Source organism: Microcaecilia unicolor, chromosome 3 (assembly GCF_901765095.1).
Source record: "Microcaecilia unicolor chromosome 3, aMicUni1.1, whole genome shotgun sequence".
In the NCBI taxonomy this organism is placed as follows: Eukaryota; Metazoa; Chordata; class Amphibia; order Gymnophiona; family Siphonopidae; genus Microcaecilia; species Microcaecilia unicolor.
The window spans coordinates 524,905,375-524,923,025 of NC_044033.1; the positions used below are offsets into that span (position 1 = coordinate 524,905,375).

The window sequence follows — 17,651 nt, forward strand, 5'->3', positions numbered from 1 at the left end:
GTAGGCCTTTAGCCCGGATTTGAAGGTGGCCAGAGATGGAGCTTGACGTAATGGCTCAGGAAGTCTATTCCATGCATAAGGTGCGTCAAGATAAAAGGAACGGAGTCTGGAGTTAGCGATGGAGGAGAAGGGTGCAATTAGGAGAGACCTCCCCCTCCCCCCCCCCCCAGGTCTCCTGAAGGTTCCAGGAATAGCACAGCATAAAGTTGGCTCCTAATGAGCCACCTGTAGCATCTTTGCATTCCAGGTAATTGACAACAATTTGAAATTAAGCACATTTGTCCAAGGCGCTAATCTATAACATCCACTTCTATATTGTATAGTGCACCCCCCCTCCCCACCCCTGCTGAGGCCAGTGGTGTGCTGGGCATCCGGCCAGAGCCTCTGGGCCCCCTAGAATCTCTGGGCATTGCCCGGGTGCCCAAATGGTCAGTCCATCCCTGCCTGCAGAGCTCACTCTTGAAAACGTGATAGTGAAACAGTGCCTCCTACTGGCAGGACTGTAGGTGGAGGACTCCCACACAGCTACAGGGAATGGTGCGCCCATCTACTGTAAACTGGGCGTCAGCATGTACACCAGGTTTGGGCAGGCGTGAATGCTGGTGCTTAAAGTCAGTCATTTTTTGTTACATTTGTACCCCGCACTTTCCCACTCATGGCAGGCTCAATGCGGCTTACATGGGGCAATGGAGGGTTAAGTGACTTGCCCAGAGTCACAAGGAGCTGCCTGTGCCTGAAGTGGGAATCCAACTCAGTTCCCCAGGACCAAAGTCCACCACCCCTAACCACTAGGCCACTCCTCCACTCATGAAATCTGCCGCAACTAATCTGGTATTTATAGAATACTAGTAAAAGAGGCCCGTTTCCAACAGAAAGGAAACGGGTGCTAGCAAGGTTCCAGGGCCCCCTCCCTCCCTCCCTCTGTCCTCCGAGTTCCAGGCCCCCTCCCCTCCGAGTTCCTTGGTCCCTACCTGCCTCCCTCCGAGTTCCACGCCCCCCCTACCTGCCTCCCTCCCTCTCCTCCGAGTTCCACCACCAAGCGCGCACGCGCCTGCAACTGTACCCCCCGGATCAGACTGAGCACCTGACGCCGGCAATACCAGGTACAGAGCCGACACATGCCCGCGGGGGGCGGGCTCGAACCAGGTCGGGGCCTCTGGTAACAGCACTGTATCCTGTCAGTTCATCGGGCTCTACCTCAGCTGCTGGTTTCGGGTGATTCCTCCCCCGCTGCCTCTCCAGAGATTCTCCTGCTCAACTTTCGGGAGATGAGAGGACTGAAGCCGCTATGGAGGGGGGGGGGGTCAAATGATTGCGTCTGCAGCACACTACCGCACTTCTCTCGCTCGCCTCCCCGGGCTGACAGATCCCTTCGTCCTGTCCCAATCCCTCTCTGTTGAACCCACACAGGCTGGTCCCAGCGTGCGCGGGTGGGAGGTCATCGCTCGCTCCCTTGCTGGATAAGGTGTTGAAAGTGGCCCTGCTCTCTATTCAGGAGCCTGCCCGTGCTTGAGACGCGTCGCGGTTTCCCAGGCAACACGGTGACATCACCGGAAGGCCTCCCACTTTGCCATCTATCCCCCCTTCAGTCCGTTCAGAACTCTGCTGCACGTCTTATCTTCCGCCTGGACCGATACGCTCATATCACCCCTCTCCTTAAGTCACTTCACTGGCTTCCGATCAGGTACCGCATACAGTTCAAGCTTCTCCTATTAACCCACAAATGCACTCGATCTGCAGCCCCTCCTTACCTCTCTACCCTCATCTCCCCTTACGTTCCTACCCATAACCTCCGCTCTCAAGACAAATCCCTCCTCTCAGTACCCTTCTCCACCACCGCCAACTCCAGGCTCCGCCTCGCCTCACCCCATGCCTGGAATAAACTCCCTGAGCCCATACGCCAGGCCCCCTCCCTGCCCATCTTCAAAGCCTTGCTCAAAGCCCACCTCTTCAATGTCGCTTTCGGCACCTAACCACCATACCTCTATTCAGGAAATCTAGACTGCCCCCACTTGACACTTGACATTTCGTCCTTTAGATTGTAAGCTCTTTTGAGCAGGGACTGTCCTTTTTTGTTAAACTGTACAGCGCTACGTAACCCTAGTAGCGCTCTAGAAATGTTAAGTAGTAGTAGTAAGGCTTCAGACATTACGAACCGGGCTTCAACTTCCTGGCAGTCAGCTTCAGAACGCTGGAGGTGCAAATTATTATAGTAGATATAGGGTTTTCTGCTCTGTACAGAGCTCACTTTGTAGAATATCAGCTTAGCACGGATCTTCCTGGTGCCGTGTGCTGAATTCCTCCCCCCCCCCCCCCCCAGTGTGTCATGCCATAGTCACTATAACACACATGATTGAGGTGTCACTAGGTCTGGGGTTTCCCCTTGGCCTCTCACTGTGAATCGCTGCCAGCTGTAGGATCCTGTCGGTGAGACCTGCGGGGAGGAAGAAATGTTTTTTTACTGTCGGTATACATATAAAGGATCACATACCATGTAAAATGAGTTTATCTTGTTGGGCAGACTGGATGGACCGTTCAGGTCTTTATCTGCCGTCATTTACTATATTACTATCTAGATTGTAAGCGCTTTGAGCAGGGACTGTCTTTTTTGTGTATGGTGTTGCGTATGCCTTGTAGTGCTATAGAAATGATAAGTAGTAGTAGTAGAAGGGTGGCCATCTTTTTTTTTTGTTGTTGTTACATTTGTACCCCACGCCTTCCCACTCATGGCAGACTCAATGCGGCTTACATGGGGCAATGGAGGGTTAAGTGACTTGCCCAGGGTCACAAGGAGCTGCCTGTGCCTGAAGTGGGAATCGGAATCGAACTCAGTTCCTCAGTTCCCCAGGACCAAAGTCCACCACCCTAACCACTAGGCCACTCCTCCACTGTTGCTACTATTTGAGATTCTACATGGAATGTTGCTATTCCACTAGCAACATTCCATGTAAAGTCGGCCCTTGCAGATCACCAATGTGGCCGCGCAGGCTTCTGCTTCTGTGAGTCTGACGTCCTGCACATACGTGCAGGACATCAGACTCACAGAAACAGAAGCCTGCGCAGCCTTCTACATGGAATGTTATGTTGCTAGTGGAATAGCAACATTCCCTGTAGAATCTCCAATAGTAGCAACATTCCATGTAGAATGTCCAATAGTAGCAACATTCCATGTAGAATCTCCAATAGTATCTATTTTATTTTTGTTACATTTGTACCCTGCACTTTCCCACTCATGGCAGGCTCAATGCGGCTTACATGGGGCAATGGAGGATTAAGTGACTTGCCCAGAGTCACAAGGAGCTGCCTGTGCCGGGAATCGAACTCAGTTCCTCAGTTCCCCAGGACCAAAGTCCACCACCCTAACCACTAGGCCACTCCTCCACTGTTGCTACTATTTGAGATTCTACATGGAATATTGCTATTCCACTAGCAACATTCCATGTAGAAGTCGGCCCTTGCAGATCACCAATGTGGCCGCGCAGCCTTCTGCTTCTGTGAGTCTGACGTCCTGCATGTACGTGCAGGACATCAGACTCACAGAAACAGAAGCCTGCGCAGTCTTCTACATGGAATGTTGCTAGTGGAATAGCAACATTCCATGTAGAATCTCCAATAGTAGCAACATTCCATGTAGAACCTCCAATAGTATCTATTTTATTTTTGTTACATTTGTACCCTGCGCTTTCCCACTCATGGCAGGCTCAATGCGGCTTACATGGGGCAATGGAGGGTTAAGTGACTTGCCCAGAGTCACAAGGAGCTGCCTGTGCCTGAAGTGGGAATCCAACTCAGTTCCTCAGTTCCCCTAGGACCAAAGTCCACCACCCTAACCACTATGCCAGATGGGCACCCTTCTCGCAAGGCCGGCCAAATCAGTATAATTGAAAGCTGAATTTGGATGGCTTCAACTGCTTTCCATCGCAGGGCCAGCCAAAGTTCAAGGGGGAGTGTCAGCAGTGTACCGAAGGCCCCAACTGACCAGATGACCAACCCCCTCCCAGCCTCAAATGTCATACCCAGCTCCATGACAGCAGTATGCAGGTCCCTGGAGCAGTTTTTAGTGGGTGCAGTGGACTTCAGGTAAATGGGAGCCCTCCAAAACCTACCCGAAACCCACTGTACCCACCAGAATCTTGTAACTCTTTAGGATTACAGAATCTTCAGAACTTTTAGTACAAGAACAGTGCTGGGCAGACTTCTACTGTCTGTGCCCTGAGAATGGCAAGGACAAATCAAACTGGGGTAAACATATAAAGTGTTTATCTTGTTGGGCAGACTGGATGGACCGTACAGGTCTTTATCTGCCGTCATTTACTATGTTATATAGGTGCCCCCTGTTATCCTTTAAGGGCTATGGTAGTGTAGAAGTCGGCCCTTGCAGATCACCAATGTGGCCGTGCAGGCTTCTGCTTCTGTGAGTCTGATGTCCTGCTGCACGTACGTGCAGGACGTCAGACTCAGAAACAAGAAGCCTGCACAGCCTTCTACATGGAATGTTATGTTGCTAGTGGAATAGCAACATTCCATGTAGAATCTCCAATAGTATCTATTTTATTTTTGTTACATTTGTACCCTGTGCTTTCCCACTCATGGCAGGCTCAATGCGACTTACATGGGGCAATGGAGGGTTAAGTGACTTGCCCAGAGTCACAGGGAGCTGCCTGTGCCTGAAGTGGGAATCAAACTCAGTTCCCCAGGACCAGAGTCCACCACCCTAACCACTAGGCCACTCCTCCACTGTTGCTACTATTTGAGATTCTACATGGAATGTTGCTATTCCACTAGAAGTCGGCCCTTGCAGATCACCAATGTGGCCGCGCAGGCTTCTGCTTCTGTGAGTCTGACGTCATGAAGACATGATATTGAAGCACCACCACCCCAGGGTAGGAGGGGAGGTGGGTGAAAATGATATACTGCTTTTCCATGATACAACCCCTAGGGGGCTCACAGTCTACGTTCTGTACTTGGAGCAAGGGAGGGTTAAGCGAGAGCTGCAGTGGGAATGAAACCCAGTTCCCCAAGTGCCCTGTTCCTGCACTAGCAGGCACCAGGAGAAGGAGATTGCAAGGAACTTTGGTAGTAAGGAGAAGTAGAACGAAAAAAAGAATCCACGAGCGTGGAGAACTCAAGAAGTCCCACAGAGCAACTCAAAAGCAGAGGGAAGTGGGAATGTGAACCAGGATTCCCAAAGACCGGACCACAGCAGTAGTGAAAACGAAGCAAAGTTTATTAAACAATAAAATGACTCGACACTACGTTGTGTTTCGGCCAAAAGGCCTAAATCAGAAGTCTATGGATTGAAAACAATATATAGAGAAATGAAATTTAAAACAGAAAATACAGCGAAAGCAGAAAACATGAACATATTGGAAATAAACAAATACGTAGATAATTTTGTACAAAATATATGCATCCCATATGTATAAAACTAAAAACATCGGAGGGGACATGACGGAACCAGTGAACATCTAAAGCAGTAAACCCCCCCCCCCCCCCCCCCCCCGCAAAGCACTGCATACACTGAAGCTAAAACGGAGTGTGGGGGATACGGAAAAGCAATGTGAATAGAGTGTGTGAGTGAGTGACGTGTAGAGGCAAGTAAACAACCAGCATAGAGGTGTCTAATATGGAATAAATAAAAACCTTTTGTACTAGATAATTTAATGTAATTACTTAGCCGGTGGTTGGGAGGTGGGGATAGTGCTGGGCAGACTTATACGGTCTGTGCCAGAGCCGGTGGTGCGAGGCGGGACGGGTGGTTAGGAGGCGGGGATAGTGCTGGGCAGACTTAGTCTGTGCCAGAGCCGGTGGTGGGAGGCGGGGCTGGTGGTTGAGAGGCGGGGATAGTGCTGGGCAGACTTATATGGTCTGTGCCAGAGCCGGTGGTGGGAGGCGGGGCGGGTGGTTGGGAGGCGGGGATAGTGCTGGGCAGACTTTTACGGTCTGTGCCAGAGCCGGTGGTGGGAGGCGGGGCTGGTGGTTGGGAGGCGGGGATAGTGCTGGGCAGACTTATACGGTCTGTGCCAGAGCCGGTGGTGGGAGGCGGGGCTGGTGGTTGGGAGGCAGGGATAGTGCTGGGCAGACTTATACGGTCTGTGCCAGAGCCGGTGGTGGGAGGCGGGGCGGGTGGTTGGGGGGCGGGGATAGTGCTGGGCAGACTTATATGGTCTGTGCCAGAGCCGGTGGTTGGGAGGCGGGGATAGTGCTGGGCAGACATATACGGTCTGTGCCCTGAAAAAGACAGGTACAAACCAAGGTAAGGTATACACAAAAAATGGCACATATGAGTTTATCTTGTTGGGCAGACTGGATGGACCGTGCAGGTCTTTTTCTGCCGTCATCTACTATGTTCTATGTTTTTTTACTTGAAATATCGACAAAACGGGTGAAAGTTGAAATGATAAGGATTATAACTGTCAGTATGAGGAAATCTATGAAACAATATGTTGTATAGGCTGGAAAAAAACGACTTACCAATTCCATAATCTGCGTGAAGAGTACCTATTGCATGATTGGGAAATCAGATGTATCTAGGTTGTATGTGAAACGACCTATGGTTAGTCAGGACTGTGGCAGAACAAAATTTATTTATTATTAAAGTGTAACGGACGACCAGTTTAATATAATAAATGGTATACTATTGAGCTGTAAATAGTAACTAAAATTATGTATCAAGGATGAACATGAAAAACCATATACAAGAACACTGATGTTACCGTTGGAGAATCCTATATAATAAAAAGCACCTCCAACATTCTGAAGCTGACTCCGTGGCACTGTGGCAGTGTAGGGTTCGTAAGTCTGTAGTTCAGCGTTTCATTGGCTCTCACTGTCAACGAAGAACCAATCAGACAGAACGGAACTTGGAGGAGGGAAGTGGAGTGGATTGAATCTCTAACAAACAATCATATACAGGGAGGTATGAACATCAGTGGAGGCAAGTGCACAGAACGGAAGGGAAGACAAACATTTAATCACTTTGTCACTCACTCACTCACTCACTCACACACATCACACACACACACACACACACTCAATCACTCTGTGCATCTCTCAGTGGAGGCAAGTGCACAGAACGGAAGGGAAGACAAACAATCACTTTGTCACACACACACACACACAATCACTCTGTGTATCTCTCTCTCTTACACTGTCTGTAAAACACACTGTCACTCTCAGTCTCTCACATGGGCAACTGTATGTTGCATTCTCACGAGTAAGGAGCTCTTCTGATATGATTGTTAAACTGATTGAAGGACCTGAACAAGGAAAACTTTTACCACATTGTAACACAGTTTACACAAAAAATATTGTATATAAAGAAATCTTACACATGTAAACAACAATTATATTCAGAATACAACCGTGGAAACATTAATGGCAGGAACTCGTTACATTGCTAGCGCCCGTTTCATTGCGTTAAGAAATGGGCCTTTTTTACTAGTATAAGATAACAATCCTGCTTATTTGCGAAGGAGATCACCAGCTATCTTCCGACACAAATCGGGAGATGGCCGGCCATCTCCTGAACCCGGCCAAATTGGTATAATGGAAAGCCGATTTTGGCCAGCTCCAACTGCTTTGCGTCACAGAGCCAGCCAAAGTTAAAAGGGGTGTTTCAGAAGGGTATGGAAGGCGGGACGGAGGCATGGTTATGAGATGACCGGTTTCAGCCGATAATGGAAAAAAGAAGACCGGCTCTGATGAGCATTTGACCGGCTTCACAGTCCATTTATTTTTAGGACCAAGCCTCAAAAAAGTGCCCCAATTGAGCAGATGTCCACCGGAGGGAATCGGGGATCACATCCCTGTACTCCCCCAGTGGTCACCAACCCCCTCCCACCCAAAAAGAAAAAATTAAAAAACATTTTTTTGCCAGCCTCTATGCCAGCCTCAAATGTCATACCCAGCTCCATGACAGCAGTATGCAGGTACCTGGAGCAGTTTTTTGGGTGCAGTGCACTTCAGGCAGGTGGACCCAGGCCCATCCCCCTCCTACCTGTTACACTTGTGGTGGTAAATGGGAGCCCTCCAACCCCCCCCCCCCCAAAACCCACTGTACCCACATGTAGGTGCCCCCCTTCACCCCTTAGGGCTATGGTAGTGGTGTAGAGTTGTGGAGAGTGGGTTTTGGGGGGGGGAATTTGGGGGGCTCAGCACCCAAGGTAAGGGAGCTATGCACCTGGGATCAATTGTTGAAGTCCACTGCAGTGCCCCCTAGGGTGCCCAGTTGGTGTCCTGGCATGTCAGGGGGACCAGTGCACTACCAATGCTGGCTCCTCCCACGACCAAATACCTTGCATTTGGCCGGGTTTGAGATCGCTGGCATTAGTTTCCATTACCGCCGGAAACCAATGCCGGCCACCTCTAAAGCCAGCCCAAATGCTGAGATTTGGTCAGCTCCGACCGTATTATCGAAACGAAAGATAGCCGGTTATCTTTTTTCGATAATATGGTCGGGGCACCGCTTTATGGCTGGCGCCGTTCGATTATGCCCTTCAGTTATCAAACGTTGTGTGACAGTGCCATGTACATAAAGTTACAGACTTCATGTAGCAAATAATCAATAATCAGTAGCACGAAATATATAAAATACTTTTACAGCCTTGAAGATTCAATATTGAGCATTCAAAAAAGATAGGATAAACACAGAACAAAGAAAACGGACATTTAAAGTCAATATAATTGCAAATAACAACGTAGTGTCGAGCCATTTTATTGTTTAATAAACTTTGCTTCGTTTTTACTACTGCTGTGGTCCGGTCTTTGGGAATCCTGGTTCACATTCCCACTTCCCTCGGCTTTTGCTAATAAGGAGAAGTAGGCCATTTTCCTTAAAGCTTCTGCATCAGGGACTTTTTGTTTTGTTTGTCACATTCCAAAACCATGGGCAGCTGAATGGGCTGGGCCACCAGGGCCTTTCAATGGTTATTTATTTATTCATTTGCTGCATTTGTATCCCACATTTTTCCACCTCTTTGCAGGCTCAATGTGGCTTACATTATGCCGCAATGGCGATCGCCATTATCGGAATGAGAAATACAGAATATTATTGTGTTTAAGGCAGAGGCGTAGCCAGACACCCAATTTTGGGTGGGCCTGGGCCCAAGATGGGTGGGCAGAAGAACTCTGCCCTGCCCCACAAGTGATTTGGTCTCTCCCTTTCTCGCCTGCATACCATATGGTCTCTCAAACATCCCCCTCCCCCTATACCTTTTAAATAGCAGATTTTCACTGGAAGCGAGCAGATAATAATACACACCGCTCATGTTGGCCCCACAGCCTTCCCTCTGATGTAACTTCCTGTTTCCAAATAGGCGGGAATACATTAGAGGGAAGGCTGGTATGCAGGAAGGACAGTTGTTGGGAATTTTCGGCTGGTGGGGCATGGGGAACCCTGCCAGACACTTCATAAATGTGCTACCACTGGGTGGGCCTGAGTCCAAAGTGGGCGGGCCTGGGCCCACCCAGGCCCACCCTTGGCTACGCCACTGGTTTAAGGTACAGAAAATGTAGTAGAAATTAGAAATGAGTAGATATACAATTCATTTCAGATATTTGAGAACAAGGATAAAGTATAACATTCAGTAATATCAATGAGAATTAAAGTAATCCAATAAAAAGAATTCAATGTTATTATTATTATTTATTATTCGTTGTATTTGTATCCCACATTTTCCCACCTATTTGCAGGCTCAATGTGGCTTACAATATTCTGTTATGGCATTCGCCATTCCAGCATAAAAGAAACAATTGGTGTTACACGGAGTACATGGATGACAATATCGAATGTTAACTTGCTCTGGTAAAGTTGTGATGATAGTTCATTGAGAAGGGTCCAAACGATGAGTCTCTTTGAACAGGTTAGTCTTTAATAGTTTCCGGAAGGCTACCAAATCGTGCGTTGCTTTTATGGACCTTGGTAATGTTTTGTCATGTATAGCATTAGCAACTGAGGAGATGGGTGGGTGGAGCTGGGATAGCGCTTGATTGTTTGATGCGTCCAAGCACAAGGTGGTCCACTGCCCCTGCCCAAACCACAGGAACATCCAGAAATGACTCCCTTCTGACTGGTGACTATGTTCTCTCTCACAGGAATGCCTGAATAACACGGTACCTCACATGGAGGAAGAGGAGCAGGACAAGCTGCGTCACGTCACCAAGCTACACCTGCCGGTCCAGTCCCTGCCTGCGGCGGAAAATTCGGTGCAATCAACCGGGCTTCTGATTCCAGTGGACAGCCTTAGGCTGAAGAACACCCATCCTCTTCAAATTTTGGCTTCAGAGAAACCATTGATTTCAACAGGACTCCTGGCCTTCTCGGCATCCCTTCTCCTCCTCCTCCTCCCCCCAACCCCCCACCCTGAAAAGCTCTGCCATCTTTTCTCTTGACAGTTTTTTTCTTTTGCTATTGGATCTTCCCTTTTTTATAACCATTATGGACCAATATGCACATTCCCCTGTTTATCATTTGAAATTTAGGGACTGGGCAAAGTGATGTGTATTTTGAGGTCGAGGTGACGGTATTGTACGTTGGCTGTTGTCGTCCCTCAGAAAACTGAAACCTGTTGTTGGTTTGCTGCTACACTGACAATTGTTCTTCGCGTTGAAGGTTTTACGGACCTGTTTGAGCTCTTAAGGGAGAAGAAAAAAAAGTGATATGCTAGAGTAGGAACCCCTTCCAAGGCCGCTCTTTCTTTACCCAGAATGCACTTTTAAAGGAAGAGTTAGAAAATTTTATTGGCTAATATACTTTTTTCTTGTTATTTTTATTATTATATATTTTTTTTACAAGAGATAGCTTTTATCCATTTTAATGCCATATTTTCAGTGTTATACTTTTTAAGGCTTTTTGCATTTTTTTTTTATTTTTAATTTTTTGTTTGTTTTCGGTGAAACTCATGTAAGAAGTAGCACAAACAGTTTACACTGTGGGTCATTTTTTTGTTTCTTTCTTTCAGAGACTGGATGCCAAGCAACCCCCATCGTAAATGCTAATTCTGTTCATTGTCTTTTTTTTAAATTTTTTTCCCTATGTGGTGCCCCAGATGGGGAGTGTTGGACTAACAAAAGACAAAAAAAAATGTCCTGGATGTGTTACATGACGGGGAGGAAGCGGTGGGAGAGCAGAGAGAGCTGGACATATAGAGTGGTTGATTGGGGGAGATGATAGAGCTGGGCTTTTCCATACAAAAGGGGATGGGGGAGAGAGAGAGATGATAGAGCAGGGCCTCTCTAAAAAAAAAATGGGGAGGTAGAGGGAGATGATAAAGTTGGGTTTCTCCATGAAAATGAGGCGATGGGGGCAGAGGATAGAGGTGGGTCTCTGCAAACACTGAGGTTGAGTTTCGCCGTCTGCTGGTTTTCCATGATCCTGGGCTGCAGGAAACCAGGTTTGACTCCTGTGCAGAGGTCCTTGAGGGGAGCTGGAACAGTATTAAGGAAACGCCCCTTTTGTGCCACTCCTGCCTGTGAGGTGTGTCGGTGCCGGCCTTCTCCTCATCCCAGTTAAGATGACGTGTGCAATCCAATCCTCAAATGCCTGGTGGAAGATACAGGGTAGAATTAATACTTGTGTGCACTTGTACAGTAGACGCCAAGAGTCCGAATGACACTAGGGAAGCATGTTTGTACGCTGGCACTGAAAAGTACCAAGAAACCGGGGGAGGGAGGGTGGGGGGAGGGGTGGTAACATACAAAAGGTTATTGTGGAATATTTTATTCCAACAAAATATTAAAGAAAAAAAAAAAAAAAACAAGGACGGACCCAAACCTATCCAGTCACCTTGTGAGTCAGTGTATCTGTTTACTAATTGAAAAGTGAAGGCACCTTCTCTGCACGGCTCCTGTGGATGGACGTTGCCCCAGGATGGCTCTTATTATATAAGAGGGCTGCCATGGTCCTACCAGAGCTCTTACACAATGAGAGGCGTTGTCGTCAACAGTTATCCTCTTATGTGGGCTCAGACCGTTTTCCCGTTCATTTCTGTTTGCACTTTTGTGTCGTGTTTAACAAGTTCTGACGGGGGGTTGTTTGGTGGGGAGGGTTAGGTTCCCTTATTATGTGCAGTGGGAACAGAGCCCAACTGTACACAAACATTCTATTAAGGAGAAGCTGGGGTGTGGTCATCTAGTCTTTGATTGTGATTGGCTGGTAAAAGCTGAGTGGCGCAGTCCATCATAAGGACCTTGCAGAGGGGGTGGGGCCACTGTGAGTGTTATGTATATACCGTATTTCCACGTTTTCCTCTGTAAAGATTCACTTCACAATTCAAGCTACTGTTTTCAAGGTTTTTCTCCTTATTTATTAACCCGGAGTTGGCTATGAATTGATGGCTTGGTATATTGAGTTATCTTTTGTCAGTTTTCCAAAGTTGTTAGAAAAATGAGGGTGGGGGAGGGGGGGAAAGAGATTTTGCTCTTTTTGGAAACGGCTGTTAGATCATTTTTGTTTCCGAGATTAAAAGAAAAAAAAAAACAGACTCACTCACTCTCTTTGGAAATGTTGGTGGCCCTTTCTTCATCAGGAAAATGCTATGGTTCATGCATCTCTATTAAACTGCAGTCCTGAAAATCTGATCTTTGTACCCAGAATGGAGCTCAGACCTTCAATTATTCCAGGAGTGATTTGGGGATTGAGGGGGGTCCACGTCGCTCTACTCTTTGATTCAAGAAGGAGCGAGGACGATCGTCTGGTGGTTGGGAGGCGGGGCTAGTGCTGGGCAGACTTATACGGTCTGTGCCGGGGCTGGTGGTTGGGAGGCAGGACTAGTGCTGGGCAGACTTATACGGTCTGTGCCAGAGCCGGTGGTGGGAGGCAGGGATAGTGCTGGGCAGACTTATAGGGTCTGTGCCAGAGCTGGTGGTTGGGAGGCAGGGATAGTGCTGGGCAGACATAGGGTCTGTGCCAGAGCTGGTGGTGGGAGGCGGGACTGGTAGTTGGGAGGCGAGGATAATGCTGGGCAGACTTATAGGGTCTGTGCCAGAGCCAGTGGTGGGAGGCAGGGATAGTGCTGGGCAGACTTATAGGGTCTATGCCAGAGCTGGTGGTGGGAGGCGGGACTGGTAGTTGGGAGGCGGGGATAGTGCTGGGCAGACTTATAGGGTCTGTGCCAGAGCTGGTGGTGGGAGGCGGGACTGGTAGTTGGGAGGCGGGGATAGTGCTGGACAGACTTATACGGTCTGTGCCAGAGCCGGTAGTTGGGAGGCGGGGATAGGGCTGGCCAGACTTATATGGTCTGTGCACTGAAGAGGACAGTACAAATAAAAAAGTAGCACATATGGATTTATCTTCTTGGGCAGACTGGATGGACCGTGCAGGTCTTTTTCTGCCGTCATCTACTATGTTACTATGTATTGACCATTCCTGTTGTAAATCAGAGCTTCCCAAACCTCTCCTGGTGCAGGAGACCCTCAAAGAATATATGAGATCCAGCGTATGCAAAGTCATTGAGAATAAACTCCAAGTAACTCCAAATAACTTCTTTATTACAATTAAACATTTCTGTAAAATATTCGCATTCATTCCATCACTCACCTATCTAAGGGGACCTTTTACTAACCACGTAGGCGCGTACGCAAGTCCTATGTGTGTCAATTTTGACCTACTGCGTGGCCCGGGTGGTAATTTCATTTTTTTTACGCGCATCCTCTACATGCGCTGGAAAAGTTTCTGGTGCGTGGTGTAGCGTTGCATCTCTTCCTCGGATACTACACTGGCTCCCAATTATGGACCGTATTACCTTCAAGCTTTGGTCCACAAAATAATCTATGGTGAAGCCCCAGATTATATGATTGATGTACTTGATCTTCCGGCGAGGAACAGGAACAGATCATCTCGTAATTCTATGAATCTTCATTATCCCGGTTGCATTGGTCTTAAATACAAAACCACCTACGCGTCTAATTTCTCCTACTTAGGAACGCAGATGTGGAACGCATTACCGAACTGTGTGAAAACGCTACATGGTCATCAAGACTTTAGGCGCTCTTTAAAGACCTATCCGTTTTGTAAGGCCTACCCTACTGATACTACTCAATAGACTCTACATTATACTGCCTGAAAGGACCATTTCATTCCTTATTATTTTGTACCTTATTTTACACGTGTACCCCTCCCTTATCTGACCCTCTTTCTTATTGACTCGTAAGCCACATTGAGCCAGCTTGTGTGTAGGGAAATGTGAGGTACAAATGCTGCAAATAAATAAATAAATAACCGGGCAGTAATCGGCATTGTATGCGTGCTGACGATTACCGCCCGGTTTATGCGTGAGAATTACACGCGTCTACACCAGCGCAGGCCATTTTTCATCGTACCTTAGTAAAAGGACCCCTAAAACCTCGTTCATCCCAACTTAACTCACTACTTTTCTCACTTCACACTTTATCCAGGTGAAATGTGCACATTCCTCCGATATCACTTCTAACAGCGTGATTACGCTATTTATACAATGATGTCACATATTAATTAAAACGATGATTATTGGATGTTCTGACCAATGTCTTATTGAACTTTGTCACTATTATTCATTTAACCATATACTTCTTTACACGGTTTAAGTGCAATAACTCTTTGAACTGATTTTTAACCTTTCATCCAATCAAATAGTCTGTATGATCCTTCATGGCAGGCAGCATTCAGACACCTACAACTGTATGCGCCATTCCCACGCCAATCTTCTTAAAACAGCGTAAATCCATTTTTCGTACACGAACTCTAACTGCTCCCTTCTCATTCTGGTTCCTTCCCTTTACTTCACAAATGATCTCTCTTTGCATATTCTTTGGGGGTCACCAAGACAGATTTGGGGAGCCCTGTATGGGCCAGCGCCCAGCGATTTCTTATCCTGCGGTAAATGGGAGAATGGCAGGACTCGATCCCGGTCTCCAGGGGTCATCTCAGAATCTCCAGAAAGTTTATCTGTGCAGAGGTATCTTAACAAAAATCCCTGGGGGGGGGGAAAAAAACCCATCCACAGCCGTGCTGTGAAAAGTTTCACGCGGTGACTGACCGTCACAGGGATTCCGAATTAAAATGACACTGGACCCTTTCTTTTACTCTCACATTTGTAAGGGGGAAGTTCTACGGGTTATTAATGTCATGACGAATGCAGAGCCCTAGGCATTGCCTCAGGTCCTGAGCTCCTCAAGCACACGGAATACTCAGGACATTTCTTCCCCATGTGCCTTAGTTAGGAGAACCTTTACCATTTCACCCAGACTGGAGACACAGAAAGTATAAAAAAGTAATAACAGAGAGGGCAACGATGAAATGTAACATGGCTTTTGTATTCCACCAACTCCCAAATTTGGTTCAAAACGGATAACAAAAAACAGAGAGGAGAAATAAAAGAAATCGTAATAGGAACTTCCTAAAGAAATATGGGCCTCTTTTTTTTTTTTAATTTATGAAATTAAAGATACAATCACAAGAACACACTTGCATAAGAAAATGAGGTACAATTGGTTGAAAAAAAAGGTTATCAAGAGAAATCAAACAAAATAAAACATGGAAAAGAAAATAAGATGATACCTTTTTTATTGGACATAACTTAATACATTTCTTGATTAGCTTTCGAAGGTTGCCCTTCTTCGTCAGATCGGAAATAAGCAAATGTGCTAGCTGACAGTGTATATAAGTGAAAACATTCAAGCATTACTATGACAGTAAAATAGATACCATTGGAGATTCTACATGGAATGTTGCTACTATTGGAGATTCTACGTGGAATGTTGCTACTATTGGAGATTCTACATGGAATGTTGCTATTCCACTAGCAACATTCCATGTAGAAGGCTGTGCAGGCTTCTGTTTCTGTGAGTCTGATGTCCTGCACGTACGTGCAGGACGTCAGACTCACAGAAGCAGAAGCCTGCGCGGCCACATTGGTGATCTACAAGGGCCGACTTCTACATGGAATGTTGCTAGTGGAATAGCAACATTCCATGTAGAATCTATAGAAATCAAACAAAATAAAACATGGAAAAGAAAATAAGATGATACCTTTTTTATTGGACATAACTTAATACATTTCTTGATTAGCTTTCGAAGGTTGCCCTTCTTCGTCAGATGGGAAATAAGCAAATGTGCTAGCTGACAGTGTATATAAGTGAAAACATTCAAGCATTACTATGACAGTCTGACAGGGTGGGAGGATGGGGGTGGGTAGGAGGTATGCATCACATGAACAATACTGGTGCCAGTAGGGCTCCCACGCCTGTTGGTCAGCATTTTACAGGACCAGGACACTGTACCAGTGACTTCACAGTGAGAATCCTGAAAGGTAACTTTAAAACCATACAAGAACGTAAGACCTTTGAAGTCAGAATGATTGAATATTTTAACACCCAACACAAAGGACTTAACAAGGATCTGGGGTTCCTAGCCCATTATAAACCATAAAGCTGTGTGTTTCTGTTGATCACCCCACCCCTCACCTATCCACACCCATCCTGTTAGAATATCAATGATAGGCTTTGATGTCCCCATGCATACCTCCTACCCACCCCCAACCTCCCACCCTGTCAGACTGTCATAGTAATGCTTGAATGTCTTCACTTATATACACTGTCAGCTAGCACATTTGCTTATTTCCGATCTGACGAAGAAGGGCAACCTTCGAAAGCTAATCAAGAAATGTATTAAGTTATGTCCAATAAAAAAGGTATCATCTTATTTTCTTTTCCATGTTTTATAAACCTCGTTGAAAAAAAAGAAATCCAAGGAAAAGAACAGCATAACAAAAACAAGCCCACGAGATCCCATTCCATTACCCCAACAACAAAGCCCACAAATATGGACCTCTTTTATCAAGCCGCTCTAGCCGTTACTGCGTGGCAATGTTGACGGAGCCCTTTCAAAGCAGTGGCGTAGCCACAGATGGGCCTGGGTGGGCCGGGGCCCACCCACTTAGGGCTCAGGCCCATCCAACAGTAGCACATGGTAATGGAAATGCTGCTGTCCGCAATACTGGCACCTTCGCATGCTCAGTTTTCAGCGCATGCCTGCTGCAGACTACCAAGGTGGAGACTGGAGAGAAGCATTTTCCCACCAGCTGAGATATTTTTTTCATGTGGGGGGGGGGGGGGGGAGAAAACATTTGGTGCCCACCCACTTCTTGCCTAGGCCCACCCAAAATCTGCTGTCTGGCAACGCCCCTGTAAATTCAACGTGAACGGGCTTTGTCAGCATTCCTGCACCAGGAGTTGCTAGTGCGGCTTGATGAAAGAGGCCCTGTGTTTTTTGAAGTTCTTCCGAAATAAATTCTAGGAACTTAAGCTTCTCAAATCCTTAAGCAAATTATGTCTAAACTGAACTGCCTGGTAGCAAATTGATCTGTCCAAAATTTTCTTTAGGTGAACTCCTGAAAAGGATGGGAAATATAGAGAATAAGGATCTCTGGTCTTACAAAATGTGACATTAGAAAGAAATGAAAAAAAAAAATAACCAATACATGTACTCAGGGCCAGGGCCGCCGAGAGACTGCCGCCGCCCCCCCCCCCCCTCCAAGGTCATCGTATTCACTGCCCCCCCCCCTCCGTCCACCACCAGGCCGGACCCCCCTGAATTCAAATCATAGCGCCTCACCTCGACCTTGCTCCGTGTGAAAGAAGCGTAGCAGCGGCAGTCTGCAGATTGCCTCCATTCG

The 17,651-nt window shown here is 46.9% G+C and overlaps 1 protein-coding gene across 1 annotated transcript in view; it reads left to right on the forward strand.

Moving 5' to 3' along the window:
* SOBP (sine oculis binding protein homolog) overlaps positions 1 to 11,650 on the forward strand; it is a 110,214-nt gene extending 98,564 nt beyond the window's left edge. The window contains exon 4 of the mRNA XM_030195192.1: positions 10,096 to 11,650. The gene's annotated coding sequence lies outside the window, so the exon portion shown is untranslated. The remainder of the gene's footprint in view (positions 1 to 10,095) is intronic.
* The last annotated feature ends 6,001 nt before the right edge of the window (positions 11,651 to 17,651 follow it).